Source organism: Lonchura striata, chromosome 1 (genome assembly GCF_050655825.1).
Source record: "Lonchura striata isolate lonStrDom1 chromosome 1, ASM5065582v1, whole genome shotgun sequence".
NCBI classification, from domain to species: Eukaryota; Metazoa; Chordata; class Aves; order Passeriformes; family Estrildidae; genus Lonchura; species Lonchura striata.
Window position 1 is genome coordinate 65,621,450 of NC_140703.1, and position 17,198 is coordinate 65,638,647.

A 17,198-nucleotide genomic window follows, 5' to 3' on the forward strand; every position below is an offset into this window, starting at 1 on the left:
CTCAGATAATTTTTAAGGGACAATGGGAGGAAACACAAAGCACTCTAAGGAGAGCTGGAGAAACGCACCTGATCTTACAAGCTATACACAGTGCCTCATGACCCAGATCTCAGGACTTACTTGTCCTGAAAGGACTTGTAACACGGGAGTTTTAAACCAGTACCATATACTGTGGCAATTGGTATAGGAAGCTACTTTTGTGCATGAATGATTAGTTTGACAAGTTCTGACTCATTCTGAAATCACTAGGAATACTTGGAGAAGTAACAGGTTGCTAGCATGGGCAAAGATTTTGAAATTTGCATCTACTTCCCCCTGACTTTGTGCTTGTTTGGGATTGTTTTTATGCTAGTTTTGTCACTGATGAATACTGTGATTTCCCCCCCCCCAAACTCATGCCACTTAATTCTTATGCCAATAGTTTGTAAATCAGATATCATATATATATCTGTGTATATATATATAAATGACCAACTACAACATGTGGTTAAGATAGTGGTTTAAAACAAACTACTGAGGCATACTGAGCTACATAAAAACCCCAAAACTCTAGCATTTTTGCTAGTTTCCCACATATTTCATTATTTTAGTATTTTTTGAATGGATTTCTGATCCATATTGACTGAAAAACGTGAGCAAAGTAGGTCAAATCCTTGCTGAAATATTGTAAGAGCAAAACATGTAAGGTATTGAATTCTACTAAAATTCACAATGTGTTTTTAACCATATTTGCTAGAGTGGGGATTTTTTCATAACTGACCCATAGGGATGTCAGTGATGCTCTATACCTGACATGGAAGTCAGGCACCACATACCTGACAACAGTGTTCTGACTCTCCAGCACAAGTATCTCATTGATGTTTCCCCTTAGTTTGGAATAAATCTGGTTTTAAAAATCTGGCTGTGGTATGAAAATTATCCTATATGATGCTTGATGTTGAAAGAACATAATCAAGCCTGCCAATTCACACTACAGTGAAAAAATAGAGATTATTTGAGGTATAAAACAGAGATAAAACTATGGTTCCTATGTTGATGTTTCCATGACTTTTGACCTCAACAATGGGTGACATCTTGTAGGAAATGCATGTACAATATTACAGTCCTAATCAAATGCTGATGTTTTACTTTGAGAGAATTTTTATATTATTATTTAATTTTAAAAATCCAGATAGAGGAAATTGCTCAAGGAAGGCAATGATTTTAATAACGCAGGGCATATATATTTGTACCTTAGTATGACCAAGTGACCAACACAACAAAAAAATCATGTTATAGATACTCTACTGACTGAAGATGCTACAATAGTATTGTAGTGCTGCTTCCTTGTCTGAAGTGGAGGTGTGCTGCTGTACAGAGAGATCTCAAACCCAAGTCTTTAAAGCTCAAGAGACATGCTTTCCATTAAAACAATCCTTGGCTTGAGAGGGCATTAAGCCACCTGAGGACCTCTGAGAATTTACACCCAAGTGACCTATCCAAAGTCAAAAAGGAAAGCAGAGGCAAAGCAAAGGCCTCTTACATCACTGTTTTGTGCTCTAAGTAGCACTCACTCTCTTGTTCAGTAATAAGATAATTTCCACTCAGGAGTTCATTCCAGCATCATGAAGGACTTGACAAGTAAGTTGATGGGAACAAACAATCCTAAAATAAAGATCAGAAATAAGCAAAAATGCAGAGCATAAGGGTAAATGTAAATTCATTTGTAAGACCAGTAATCTTAGTGAAAAATCATGGGTTGTTACAGCTTTCTCAGCTGCTCTTTTTTGAACCTTTTAACTTGTAGTATCATCACACAGAAGAGAGAAGTAATCATTGCCCTTGCTATTCATTATAATTTTTGCCGCTACCTTTTCTGCCAAGAAAGAAAGAACTGAAGAAGTTGTGTCTCATAGGTATGATCTGAGCATGGCTTCAGACTGCAGACCCTCATTCTCATTCTGCCTTTCTCTGCTTACAAGTTCTCTGTCTGGTATTGTCTTCTCATAAATGTGCTTACACACCAACAAAATCACCTCTCAGTTTACATTTAGAGAAGCTAAACAAGTAAATCTTGCTAAGACTCTTACTGTAAGGCACTTTCTCCAGTCCTTGAATAATTTTTGTAGCTCTCTCATCAATGTCATCTACAAATTTTGCCAGAAGCAGTTCTGTATGAGACCTTAGATTGTTAGAATGCTGCAGAACATTTTATCTGTCATCCACCTGTTCAGGAACATTTGTTCAATGACCAGCATCCATCTCTATTCAAGATTGTTTCAGATATTCCCTCCACTAATCCTTTGTTCATTTATCATAACTTTGTTCATATTAACATAGAATCATTTAGCTTGGAAGAGATCTCTGGGGATACCTAATCTAACCTGTACTCAAAACAAGGCCAGCTTTAAAGTTAGAGCCAGCTATTGTGCAGTGCTGCTCTCAAGAGTGTGTTGTGCTAAATCAAATGCATTGTGGTCTACTCCATTTTACCTTCACCAACCAATGATTAAGTGAGGATGTGAACTCTGAAGTTCCTTCCATATCTGGTTTTCTGTGTTTCTAATAACCTGAAAGTTGTTTGACAAAACTTATTCTGCATCATCTAATGGACTGACATATATTGTATTTCCCACTAACTGAACCTCATAGCAAGAAGTAAACAGGAAACTATTTGGTGGGAAAATTTGCACTCATTTAGAAACAAAGGAGTTTTTGCTCTGCATCACACTTCTCTTGTTTCCCTCCCTTTTCCATGCTAATTGTGATTTTTTCTATTAGTTTCTCATAATTTCCTTCCCCTTGTAACTCTTAAACTTCTTACTGTTTGTATTTCATCAGTGCTCTCTTTGGAGATCTCAGGAGTGAGTTTACATAAACTGACTAGTGTTCACAATGCACAGTCTATGCTATGCATTAGCTCTAGAGCCACAGGTGTTTTAGCTATATCTGTATAACAGATATATATGTATAACACATACAGGTATATACTGCACTTTCTGTTCTCAAGAAATTACATTTTGTTTTGGAGGGAAACCAGTGCAGAATCATCTTCATGATCAGAGTCCAAGCAATGTCGCAAAGTAAGATGTGCTGATGGAAATATTTGCTCCATGCACCTGGGTGTATTAATTTTTGTGCCCATAAACACTGTTTTCAGACTTCAAGTTTTTTCTGAATGTGTGTAAACTGAACTTTAGTTTAATAGATCAGATGACCACTACTGTTGTGAGGGATACTCCAAAAGGGTGGAAATGAGTGGGAGCCCTGCAGAGCTACACCTGAGCAAAAACTCAACACATGGCTCTTCATCTAGAAATAGCCTGTATGATCTGATTTGGAACAGCCACAGTGAGCAAATGTCAAATGTTCCTTCCACTACAAAGTGGAAGTAAAGGCATCAGAGATGTAAGAAGGAACTGAAATTCTGCAGGGACTCTGCCTGAAGCCTTTGGTTTATTCCCGCACCAACAAATTCCACGGGACTAGGCCCTGTTCTCTGGCCAGACCAAGTGGCACAGCATTACTCACCTCTCCTCAACTCCCTTCTTTCCATCTGGGAGCAGTCTGGCCTTATCATTACTGCCTGTTGGGCACAGAAGCAGTTCCCTACTCCTACATTTCTGTCTGACTAAAACATTAATTAGCAAGAATTATGTGGTCCCCCTTATTGGCTACCAAGATAAGAAGTTACCCTGATCCTTATGGTCTTTACCCTCTGCCTTTAGAACTGGAAATGCCATCCTTTCCGTCCCAGAGATTTGTGATCCAGCTGAGGTGTGAACTTCTGTGGCCATTTGGTTCTTCATAAATCTTCACTTAGGAGAATATCCTTTATGGACTGTGTATGAAGGACCCATGAATGTATTAAGTGGCTTAATTTATACAAGTACACATGGAACCTATGCATCCTATAAAAGGCTTATTTTGCCCTTTCTACTTCTGTTTCTAGTCTGCAATAAAGCAGATTGATTATTTTTCACATCCCCTTTTCTAAAAGGCCACTTCCTTTTGCAATCCTCCCCACCTTCTTTCATTCCAGATGATCAGTGAGAAAAAAATCCCAGATAATTGCCCAACTATCAAGTTAGGCAATTGTAAGTATCATTCTCTTCAATAATAATCTTAAATTATATTAAGAGTACTCAGAGAAAAGGATGGAAGTAGATGAGTTTGGAGCAAAGAGGCCAAGAAGATGAAAAGTTGGAGCTGTTCTTTGATGACCATTGCAGTTCCAGCTTTCTTTCCAATCACTATTGTAAATTTTAAGTGCTAGGTCTGATCTGTGCTATTCCGTTGATTCAGGGAATCAAAGATTGAGTAGATTCTCATAAGATGTTGGTTCTGACAGTAAGCAACTTGTTTAACATCCCAGAACTTTCCAGCAGTGTTAGTAGTGATTAGTCACATGCCAACTTATGTTTTTAACTTTGCAATAGGGTCCAAAATGTTCTTACAGTCTTTTGAATACCTGTGGTAAGGACAAAAGCTTGTCATCATGGTACACCAGTGGATGCAGCTGATAGATTCTGTGCTTTGTAATGATCAGAAAAAAAGCTGTAATTATACAGCTAAAGGGGAATAATGCTTGTTGCTCAGAAGTGGTAGGCTTTTCCTTGTGTTTGTACAGCAGAGTTTCTATTAGCACAGCACTGTTCATTTGTTACCTCTAAAAGCAAGAGCAAGCAAGTTTAGACTTGAATTTCTTTCATTTTATATAGGCCAGAGGCATAGTATTACTGGAAGCTTTTTTAGTTCTAGATGTGCCACAAGGATGTAAGGCATGAGAAAGGGTGTGTTTTGGAAGACTGTAGCTGAGCTGGGTAAGGGCCACCGGCCAGCTTCCTTTTCACACCAAAAGTGCAGCTGGCTTGTCATACAGACCTAAGGCCAGCTACAGACTCAAGCTGCTAATAATATGTTATTTTTCTCCTTCAGGCCCCTTTACGGCTTTAATTAAATTGTACTTGCATTTGCAAAGTTTCACTTCCCGGCATGTGTAGTTTTGTCTGTTCAAATGCTTTTATGCCAGTAGAAAAATTACAGATCTGCCTTACTACACTTGTTAAGGCATAGGCCCAAAACTCATCTCGGGCAACTCTCTTGGAGTTTGCTCAATCACAGAAATCTTCAACCCAGAAATGGTTTGCCCAACAGAAAAAGATGGGAAGGACAAAAGAGAGGGGAAAGGAGACTAAGGTTTCAATAATTTCTCTTTCAGTCCAGGTTCACAAAAGAAAGGAATAACAGACCATAAGCAATAGGATTAACAGCCCATGTATTGTAATACTGTTCAGTCTCTGTGCAACCACAGTCTACCCCACAGAGCTTCTAAAAACTTTGACCTCTGTCAAAATATCTTTATCTCCTATATAAATGATGCTGAGTTTCCACTTACATGATCATTCAAACCTTGGTCACAGAGTAAAGTGACCAAATTGTTTACAGTTGGATGCACATAGAGCACAATTGGATTGCAATGAATTTCAGGAACTGGCAACCAGAGTGTATTTGAGGTGAGTGACCTAGAAACAAACTTGTTATCTCATTACTGTAAGCCATCCAGTATGATTTACTTAGTGGGACAATTTGTAGCCCATCCTGCTTTCAGAAACTGTCAAGTTCTAAATACTTTTTGACAATGACCTGTGAAATGTTTAGCGGACACTTTAAATGAGGAACATGACTAAGGTAACAGAGAAAGCTTTAATTATATGGGATTATTCTTAACATGTACTAAATTTTCCATAACCTCAGACTTTAGGACTCAGCATTTCTGATTTCAGTAGTTTGCAGTCAGATAATATGATGTCTGTGAGCAGGAGGGATAAATTTAGGTCTGAAATGAATGACATACATTGTAATGAGGTGCAGGCAAGGTAAGGGATCATCAGCAATGAGTTATTTAGATGGAGATGAACTGAAGTTTATCCAGGAAAGATGAGGCAAAACAGTGTGTTTGAGGATAGATATTCCCGTCACTTAAGGAAATCACAAACAGGTGTCTAATCCAGATAATGTTGAAAATGGCTGGTAAGCCATTTTCAAAAGATCATTGTGTAAGTGGCAAGGATATGGCACAACTAAACATGTGGAATTAAGGAACCTGGCAGCTCCATGTTGAAAGAAGACATGGCAAAGGAAGATATTTACTTTACAGGTCTGTAAGAATATTTTAATAGAAGAACTATGCAAATATGCCTCTAAATAGGATTAATTATTTAAAAATTTTGTTTGGTTTTTCTCTGGGCCCCCCTAAAAATTACTATTGAGAATCAAATGGCTGGTGCTCCTAAGAGACAGGCAAATCAGTTTTGATCATGAGATAACTGTTGTGTTCTTGAGTACTGAAGAAAGGGAAGAAAGAAAGAGCTAATTTTTAATATCTTTTCTGGTATAGATTTAATTTAGACTTAATTTTTCTACCTGTGTTTGGAATGATTATAAATTGTCTTAATACTAATAAATTTCAGTTCTTTTAGCTCAGTGTTATGGGCATTATGCATGTATCATATTATATGACATTACTAATCTGGTCAAGAATCTACATTGTCCCCTACCTACCAGATGAATTTTCAAATAGTATGGAGGCAATCATTATTAATAAATCTGAGACAAAAGGTCATGTCAAAAATGTCATTCTTCAGAGAATTAATAATTTGAGAACTTCTGTAAAGACTGCTGTCTCAGTTGAGTAAGAAAGCTGGAAACTGAGCAGCCAACCTCCCCCTTCCTTCTGTGCTGGGTGGTGTCATTAGCTGATTTTCAGGACTGACACAGAAAGTGAAGAACCACCTATCTACTATCAGGAGGTTTTCCCTGCAAGAGCTCATGCAGAAAGCACTCCGGGTGACTATTAGATGATTCACCGGTTATCGCTGTCTGAGTCACGCATCCCACTGAGTGGGTGAGGCTATGAACTTCTTTGTCTTCTGACATGCTGATTTGCCACAATGAAAATTTACTGTGTGGCACCCAGAGTTGTCACAAGTCTGTGTGAGGAAGGGATGTGGCAGAAGCTCTGAGGAACAAAGTTCATAATGGATGTTCTACTGTTTAAAGGAAGAGACCTGGAGGTTAATCCGTGCTTTGTGGGAGATGACTAGCCATTTGCCTGCAAGGCTCAGTGCCTTTGGCACACTTGGCTGTGGTGGGGCAGCGAGTGAGGAGCCTAGTACAGGTGTGACTCTGAGAACAACTGATGGAGAGTTTCTTACAGCTAAACACAACACAAACAAGTTTTATTCTCAAAAAAGGAAGTTGAGTTGCCTCTGTTTATCCTGAAAATGGTGAGGGCCGGGGGGAGGAGGGGGATTTTGCGATATAATGTGTGGGCCACAGGAGGACTTCTGAGACATAAAATTGAATATAAGGAGCAACAACAGGTATTAGCCCCATGGCAGAGACAGGGAAGTATTTATTATCCAAACTAGCCTGCAATGCTCAGTTTCTTGACCTATGCCATTAGACACGTGTCAGAGTGGAAGAAAAGCTTGCTGAACAGCCTGTAGAGTTCAGGAATGGCGTAATGATCGGAGAGACAAGGTAGACATGTTAATACTATGTTAGAAATTCTGGAGAAACAGCAGGCTTTACCGTGTATGTTCATCTCCTGGTCACATTTGGGCTTACCCAAAGCTACCACCTGCCAACCATCAAGAGCTCCTTTCAGGAGTAGGAAATGGACTTCCTATAGATGTGATGTCAGGAAGAGCAACACTGTTCCAGACATTAACTCCTGCAAATATGTGCTGGCAGAAGAACTAGAGCTGGAAAACTTTGCCTAACATGAATTTGCACTGTAGTCACTTACTAAAACTGGGGGAAAAAACCAAACTGCAGCATATATTATGAACAATGGGCCAACAGCATCCTTCACCTGCAGTTGCTGTCTGGGAGGGGAAGTGAGATTTTTCCATGAAGATGCTATAAATTTCCTTTTTCTTGGGTTTTTGTTTCTGAGCTTGGGTTTTTTGGGGAGAGTGGCTGGGGGGAATGGGGTGAGTATAGTACTGTTTGTAAGTTTTGCTAAAATAAACATTTGAAATTTATATCAAACTTATCAGCCATATTTTGTGGTTCCACTGAGGTCTTCAGAGTCACAGTATCCGTCACCTTTTAGCTAAACTAAGTCTTCTGCCACTAAGGTTAGGTAGGTTTGTTTGCATCTGTTTGTAACTATTTTGATGGTTTCTATGTGGTAACAATTTGAAATATTATTGCTCTTCTCCATATAATTTGCCTGTAATATAGCAGCTAAATATATCCTTTCTCAACAACATAATGGAAAGTTGCAACTACTGCAAAAGTTGTCAGTCCATGGTAGAGTTCTGGGATGATTATCCTGCCTCACAGAGCACTTTACATGCAGCCTATGTTTTATTATTTTTGTGAGAGGCCAGGTGGCTAGGGAGAGGTAATGGCTTGTATTAAGTGATTGATGTGCTAGGGAAAATGACACTTTTTCAGGCACGTACATCCTTAACTTTCAATGTGACTAATGAGTACTAGATAAAATACCAAAAAAATGAATGACCAAACACTGAAGGTTGAAAGCAAGGAGTTTTAAACTTGGCTTTTTTTTTTTTTTTTGTCTTTATTCTAGAAATTTGCTGTAATTACCTGGTTGGGATGATACTGCATGCACAGAGCCAAAAGTTGATTAATGTTAATTTCAGAGCAAACAGAGATAGGAAAGGCCAATGTGCTCCGCAGTTAAAAATACACTTTCACTGAGGGACATGACATCTGTGGATTTACAACCCCAAAATTATTTATGAATAATGATTAGCTGCCCTCATATAATTAACTTGCTTCAGCAGTGACTTGTTATCCTTAAAGGCACCACTTGCTCTTGACTTTCAGACCAGAGGAGCTAATCTACAACCATCTATAGATCCAGGTGAGTCTTATTTCCCTCTTAGGATATAGGACTAGAATTGTGCAATAAAGCAAGGGTATTTTCAAATAACCATCACACAGATGCAAACACCTATTTTTGTCTCCCCCAAAATTAAATTTTATTAGAGACATTTGGATTTTTCTTCTGACAAATTGTCTCCTCATTTATTTTATGCTTTGTCTATACTCATTGCTCTGAGGGGTATCATCTTATACACAGACTACCACCAGGCATGAGACAGAGCTAAAAGCTGACATGGACTGCTTCAGACATCTGGTCTAATCTCCATAATCTGGGGTTTGTGATTATGCTAATGTATTCTGTACCACCTTCAGATTTTGCTCTATAGCTACAGCACATCCCTTAGTCTGAGCTTTTCATATGACGGATAACCCACCATGCCCTTCATTAAGATTTTTCCAAACCCTTCTATCTCCTCAAGGTGGTATGTATAATTAAATCAACTCCAGACTCCTTTTGCTTAAATCAAATGCATGGGAAGAAAGTGTAGTCACTTGGGATAAGAAGTATCTTCTGCTACCTAGACATGAGAAACAACTAGCCCTAAGGTAGTTTTCTCCAGCCCTCATGCAGTCAATGAAGAAAGATGACTCATTCAGAAGACTCATCTAACTTGTTTTAGACCCCTCTCTCAGAGTGGGATGAATAATTCTCTGGAGACACCTATCTGCCTCCATGGATTGCACTTCTATTTTGGACTAGGCATCTAGCTCATTGGTGGCTGGAATTAGATGAGGTGACTCTCACCATCACTATTATGCAGAACATTTGCTCCCTTCTCTAGTTTCACCATTTTTTTAAAAATAGATGTACCAAAACTGAATAGAATTTGTAAATGTCTCTCTAGCACTATAAAACCCTGTTAAAACTGTGTCCCCACTTCTGCATCACTTTCCCTAGCTTATATACCGAAAGACAAAATTAGGTCCTTTAGGTACCATACTGTGTGAAAAGCTCACGTTCTGCTAAACACTGGCCAAGATTACTGGATCCATGTTTCAGTCATAAGTCTCAAAAAATGTTGATGTGTTATATATTCTCCATTTACATTGAGGACTAAGCATGCAAAAATAATAAAGCCTGCACTTTTGAAGATGAAAGAGAAGCAGTGTGACCTTTAAAGAAAAATATTATTTACCTTCACCTTCTGTATAAAATATACCAGGCATCTTATCCATTTCTTTGTCTAATATAAAAGTCTACCACAGGTTAGAATATGTTTTTGAAATACATCTGATGCAACAATTCCTTATGCTCAATCAAGAAACATGTGAGGAAGAGAAGTTTTTTTCTTCCCACTTTCAGGTAGTAAATAACTGGCCTGGTGGTTTGCAACAGTCTCAGAATTAGAGCTCATCCACACTATTGTTTTTCAACATCTCGTCCTTGCTGTTTGGAAAAAAAACATTTTCCTGTCCCTGTTGTAGTCAAGTGCAAAACAACACATACAAGATGGCAAAGGTATGAATGGCCAAGTCGATTCAGCAGGAGCAAGAATCAAACATGGTAGAGAATACAAAGAAAATAGGTAAAAAGTAGGTTTAACTAAGAAAATTCTAGTAAGCACTCATTAAACAAGTTAGAACTGAGCAAATTTAATATCTGACTTTTAATGTTTATCTGCCATTTGTGTAACTTGAAATAATTACTCTTTCCTGGTTGGGTAAGGTTTATAGCATAAGAATGAATACTGAATTTTAATTTTTCTAATGTGGAGACTAATTCCCTTGTTTACTGAAAATACTGACATCCAGCTAGTCTCAAAAAACATATGTAACACTAAAACCTAATTTCAGTTGTAATCTGAAAGCACACCTAAAAATTCTCTGCAGCGAGTGTCTATATGAAATTGAAGTTGCTGCATCTGTTTTCATTTTGAAGCCAATGTTGTCTATACCTTAATTACTTAAAGACAAAGAACAGTCATTATGGCCTGTTCACAAATGTTTTATTTGCAGAGAAATGGCTCCAGTTGTCAAGTCCTAATTACCAGTGTAATAGAAAATAAAAAAATCCGTGGCATTTTTTTGCAAGGGTCTCAGCTGGGCAGCTGGATTAAGGAAGACAGAGTTACTTGCCTTCAGAAAGTCAAAGTTTTATCCTGCTCTCTAACTTGTGTTCCTCTGAGGAAGGAATTTGCATGTTTGTATCTGCTCTGTTCACCATCAGCCTTGTAGTCTTTCAGTGCACTCAGACATGAGGACAGTCCTTGGACACTCATGGTGTCAGGGAAATTGATGGAGAAAGGAAGCCAGTGGAGGTGGAAATCAAATGACAAACCTCTGCCTATCAAAAATCTTCAGGGGAAGACCTTTGCCTAGGATTGAGGTCCTGCTATCTGACCCACCTCAGCCGTGAAATTAGCTTTAGCATGTGTACTTTTGCTTCTTTTTTTTTTTAACTGCTCACTCCAGGAAGAACAGAGCCAGTATTTTAGATTGAGAACACTAGGCTCTTTCTTCCACTTCTGTTTTTCCTACTGTCAGATGTCAGCCCTTGCAGCTGAAGTCACCTGGTTAATCATTCCTGCCTGGCCAAATGCTACCCACTCTGCTTGACCTGTTGGGGTGCAGGACATATAGCAGAGAAATCAATTGATTGAAGCACCTGTGATGTATATCAGAGAAGTGATCAAAGCAAAAGCTGCTATTTCTAAAGATATATTGCTGTTTGATTTTTCAATGAGTTGTTTCCCCTGGTTTAGCATTTTCAAGTGCAGTACCCATATCCTGTGATTTGGTTTTGTGCTGTCGGCTTTGGCTGATTTTTTATGGTACAGTCGCTTCATTTTTCCTGCAGCTGCTTCTTAAAGTCAACCTCCAGGCACGTGACTGAAACCCCCTCTCCAGCCTGTGTGCTAAAAAACAAAGTCCAAACAGCACATGGGGTTTGTGTTGGCTGCAGCTAGCTGTCAGTAAGCATACAGGACCTGGCATCTGTATGTCAGGCCCACACTGCACTCAGTGTGCAGAAATGATCTGGCTAGTGGTACTTCTTTTCCTTATCTTAGGATATCCTTCAGAGAACGTAACACTGAAAGACAAAAAGTGCTCGAAGCAATTTGCAGCACAGCGAGTCTGAATTTTTTGGCTTCATATACCAAGGAAATACCTGTGTGAATTGCCCTCTGTGGAGGGGATGTTAACTCTGATGGCTCCTGCCCCAGCGCCCAGGCAAGGAGGATGCAGTCCAGCACCCTTCCATAGTGCTGCACTGGGCGTTTCCTCCTGCCCTGTGACCCTGCACAGCTGGCTGGGGGACACTGATCTGCCATCCATGCTGTGGGGCAAGACCACCCACAGCAAGAGCCTGGGAAAGTAGCCAGGGCCATTACTCATGGCCTGTATAATAGCTAAGCATGTGGAGGGCCTTGCAACCCCTTTACAGCAAGTGTCACACTCTACTCGCAAGCACTCTCCCATGCCACACCAGCATCTTCTTTGCTTCCCTCTTCTATTCCGAGTTGGTAATTTTGTCATTCTTCCTGCAGGTTCCTAAGATAAATAGATTATTGTAAAACAAAATTTGCCTCATGCTAATGAATGGCACATATTTTGCACCCTATAGGTGCATATTGTCCTCTACTGACTGTGAAGAAAACTCATTTTGTTTTAGATACGTACAACTGGCCAGGTGAGTTCTACCTGGTTAGGTTACCAGGAATTTTCCCCCGCAAATGTTTCTGTGATGGCTTCACTGCCCAGGCTATGCTTTCAGAGGTTGCTAAGACACTGAGGTGAAAATTTGCAGTTCTTATGGAAAACTCTCTAAGTAAGACAAAGATGCCCATTTATATCCAAAGCCTAAATACTTAGCTCAAATCTCCAGCTGTGGTCTGGTGGTGTTTTAAAAGTTCACTCTTATTTTCCAAGAACCTGATGCTGGCCTGTTACAATCAGCACTGGTGTCTCAGAGGAGGCAGTTTAAAAACACCGTCACACTTCTGGACCAGAGGTACATTTCTGGGCTGTGAAAGGAGCCAAGGGCTACAACACAGAAGCACTTGTAGGGTCTGGAAGACTGCGCAGTGGAATTATGGAGATAAGAGGTGGTAGCCAACTGGCAATATAAACAATTCTCTAACTCTGATCCTAACTAATGAGTAGACAAACCTATTAACTCCTGGATGAACAGGGTATCATGCTGGGAAATGCTGATAGCTGGAGGGAGCTGAGACTCACACCTCATTAGACAGCACAGATGTCAGTGATCTTGGGGGTGCCAGAGCTCATGTCCTTGCCATTTGCTTCTGCAACACGGATGGGGTGTTACGCATATGGAAAGAGTTTGGTGTGAATGGAGATTTGGGCTTTGTCCCTGTGTAGATGTTAGCAGAGATAGGAGATGGAGCTGAATGCAATATGGCAGAGGAGTTCTGTTGCTAAAGGCATCTAAAAGACAAGAGGACAAGTAGAAAGTTTATGGGTCACACAGAGAGAGGGAAAAATCAAGATTTTTTTTAGCATCATCTCATCACACATCCCTGATCACCTGTTTCTGAGAATTTAGGGGGAGAAGAGAGGATAATTTTATAAAAGCTGTAAAGAAAATAAAAAACTGTTTTAGGACAGATCATTCCAACTGTCAAGGAGACAGTTAAAGATGTGGAAACCTATACAAGGGAGGAAGAGGAAAATGGGTATGTAACAGGGCACCTTCGGAATGGCATATCCAGACAATATTCTTATACTAGAGACAAGGCTCAAGGCTGAGATGAAGGAATTATTGTGCTACATAGTCAGAAGAGCAGAATAATTAAAGGCTGGACAGAAGGAATATGAGAGGGGATGAGAGTGCAACAGCTTTGGGGTGTCCAGATAGTTCTAATTATTGACATTTAGCTCTCAGAGAAGACGCAGTCTAGTTATTACTTGGACACAAGAATGGCACTGAGATTTTGGAAACTGTGTGAACTGCAGATGTGACACATGGCAATCTGCTATGGACATGAACAACAAACCCATGGGAAAGAGATTTGCTAGCAGATTCTCTAATTTACAGTACTCTTGAATAGATGTGACTGTAAGCTGCCTTTCTTCCAGTCTGTCAAGTCCACAACATGCACTTAAATGTCTGTGTAAAATTACTCTTGGTTTTCTTGAGCTGAAGCCAGGCTAAATAGACTTGTTTCTGAGAAAAGTTGCTCACAGTCTTGCTCACAGGCTGCTTACGACTCGGATGGTTTGGCACTATAGGAAACAGAACTTGTCATGTGTTACATCTGAAGTGTTCATGGAGTTTCTTGACTGAGGCTGAGAGGATTTTCATGTGAAGAGGGGAATCATCTGGCCAGGCAGGAGTATGTTGTACAAATGAGGGTTTCTGTGTTCACGGGCACGTGTACACAAGACGCCCTGTGTAATTCTTCCCAGAACTCTGCTGCTCATCTGCTCTGCGCAGACATGGCCGCACAGAGGGCTTTTATTGTGCTTTATAAATACGCACCCTTGTTGTCCTAGCCCCTTGTTGTCCTGTTGGTTCGGTTTCCAAGAACAGGATGGATAACAAACCGCCTATTCTCTCTTTATCTCCTTTTCCCCCCTTCTTGGATCTCTTGAGGTCTTTTTCTCCTCTTCAGTTTTCCAAAGAATCTAAAGAATTTTTGTGGTTCTCTCTGTAATGATACCATGTCTAGTGTGCCTGGCAAACCACAAGATATAATATGCACATACAACTGGAGTATTTGCTATAACATCACAAAAAGATTTAGTGACATTTAACTAAATTAAAGCCATTTTTCCCAAGATGATGTCCTATGTCAACAACTTCTTCAGCTGAAATATCTATGACCTGGCCAAGCCAAGAGCCATCCCAACACTACCTGCTCTGTTGTAACCTACACATAATCATCATGTTTCTTGCTGACTTCCCAACAATTTTATGACCAACCAGTTAACAACTATTCCAAAATAAATGTATAAATAGTATCAGTTTGGGCTTATTATGATTTTTCCCCATAGAATTAATATTGTTAGCTGAGAACTACAGATGCTTTGCTTGAAAAACAGAATGGCATTGGAAGTTTCCATTAAATAATTGGTCTTTATATAGGCCTCTGGCCTATATAAAATGAAAGAAATTCAAGTCTAATTCAAGTCACTTCCCCCTTAGTGAAAATTCTCATCAATTACAGGGTCCATGAGCTTATATCCTAGTGCCTGTTCATTGTTCAGCCCTGCACTCAGCCCTGTTGAAGCACCTGTGTCACCACCAGAATCTCATGTCCAAATAACTTATGATTCTTTGGAACAGGAGCAGTAAAGAATGAACAGCCTGTGAGCTTGGTTCCAGGACACTGTGATGTACTTGCACACTGTAAAGGTATGCAACCAAGTTCACAGATTCTCAAAGCCTGGATGTGTTACTTCAGTTCTCCCTGGGGCTGCTATCTCACACACACCAACACAGAAAGCACGTGTCTGATGAGTCAGAGGCATTTTCTTGCACAGAAGGAACTTGAATCCAGCTCTTTTGTGTCCCAGGGTGGTGCCTTAGCAACAGCAGCTTACTTTCCCTTTCTCTTTTTGCTTAACAGGTTTTAACATGCTTCTGGTTGTCCAAAAAGTCAGTTGTGCCTATATAGTCCTTTCCCCCTCACCAGTTTGTCAGTATTCTGCCTTGTAACCAGCCCTGCCTCAACAGATGATCTTAGAATAAGGTATGACATACAAATCTCCTTGTTAGAAGGGAGAAAATTGGGGAGAGAAAAAAAAAAAGACAAAAAAAAAAAAAAAAAAAAGAGAAAGCTATGATTATCTAAGTATCTCATTTTAGCTTTGATACGATAGTACATGCATGCAATCATCTAAATTACAATTTATTCATGCATTACAGTTGAATTATATTAATCAGGAAGCAGCATATTTTTTAAGCAGAGCCTTGTAATGCAGCTTCATAGATATTTTTCTTTTGTGCTATTTAAGTGGTCTTGTGTAAGTCTTGCAGAGGAGTTCACTTTGCTCTTGTTGCAGTTCAGATAAGTTTAACAAAGAGAAAAATAACTCTCCTTTGTGTTTCAATGGATGAAAATGAACTCCTAATTTCTGGCAAAGCTAAAAAGATTGTCAAACTTTCAAGAATCAAAGGAAATGAATGGAAATGGTAGGAGGAATTTAATTTTAAGCTGGTTGAAAATAGGACTCTTTAGGAAGTTGATAGAATTTTGTAGCCTCAGAAAGCCTATTTAAAACAAGTACAAAAGTGCTACCAGCCCCCTTAAAGTTTATTTCAGTATGAAAATCTTTCTAGTAAATAGATATACCGAAGTACTGAAATTTAGGAATATATATATAATTCTATATAAATTTCAGATAACCTCTAAAATGGGATCTCCTCTCCTGAACTTCTAAGACACTTTTAGGATATCCCTGAAAGGTTCTATGCCCTGTTCTGCTTTGTGATTAGCTTGTCTGAATGCTTGTTATCCATCCAGTAATGCATATTTAGTGAAATTTATGGGATACCCCTGCTGAGATAACAGAGAAAAAGTAACAATTGCTGGGAGGTTCCCAGGTAGTTACCAGTCACAAAGGGATGTGAAAAATATTGTCAACTCCTCCAAGCATCTTCTGATGTGAATTCTGATGTCCCAAACTTAGGCTGACTCTCCAGGTGGAAAAAGCCTTCTAGAAGAAATGGTCTAGCCAGCCACTGACCAGGTTCTCCCATTTCTGGATAAGAGTCCTTGCCTAGCTATGCCCAGAATTTCTCCACAAGACAGTGTCAATCTTCCTGTAGTTTTTTAAAATACATTTCTATTATCACTTGAAATAGTGTTTGTATTTGGAACTGAGAAGGTAAGAAAGAATGCTGAAAGGAAAACATACACCACCAGTAGTCAAACAAAACTTTCCACTGAAAATTACAAGATTAACCATTAGAGAGAACTAAAGACTTCTACAAATTTTAATTTTTAATTGACATAATTTTACAGAATAGTAAGCATACTGTAGAACAATGAGAAGTTTAAAGGGAAAAAAAATTGTTACTGCCTGAATTGTGTCTATAGCTTGCTGAACTAAAGCCATGGGTAGAGAGACAATGTACAATGCTTGGGAGTGACTTCTTCCACAATTTTAATGAAATAAAAATAAATCAACCTCCTGAGAAAACAAAGTTTGTCAATTTCTTCATCCAATGATTGTCCAGAGGCTGCAGGAAGTGTTTGGGCAGCAGCAAATTAGTGATAGCCACAGAGTTGTTATCTACACCATTGGAGGAAAGAGAGTCAGGGACTGATTCTGGACCCAAAGCCAAATGGTATGTGCTGGTCTACATCTGTATCAACCAGAGCCAG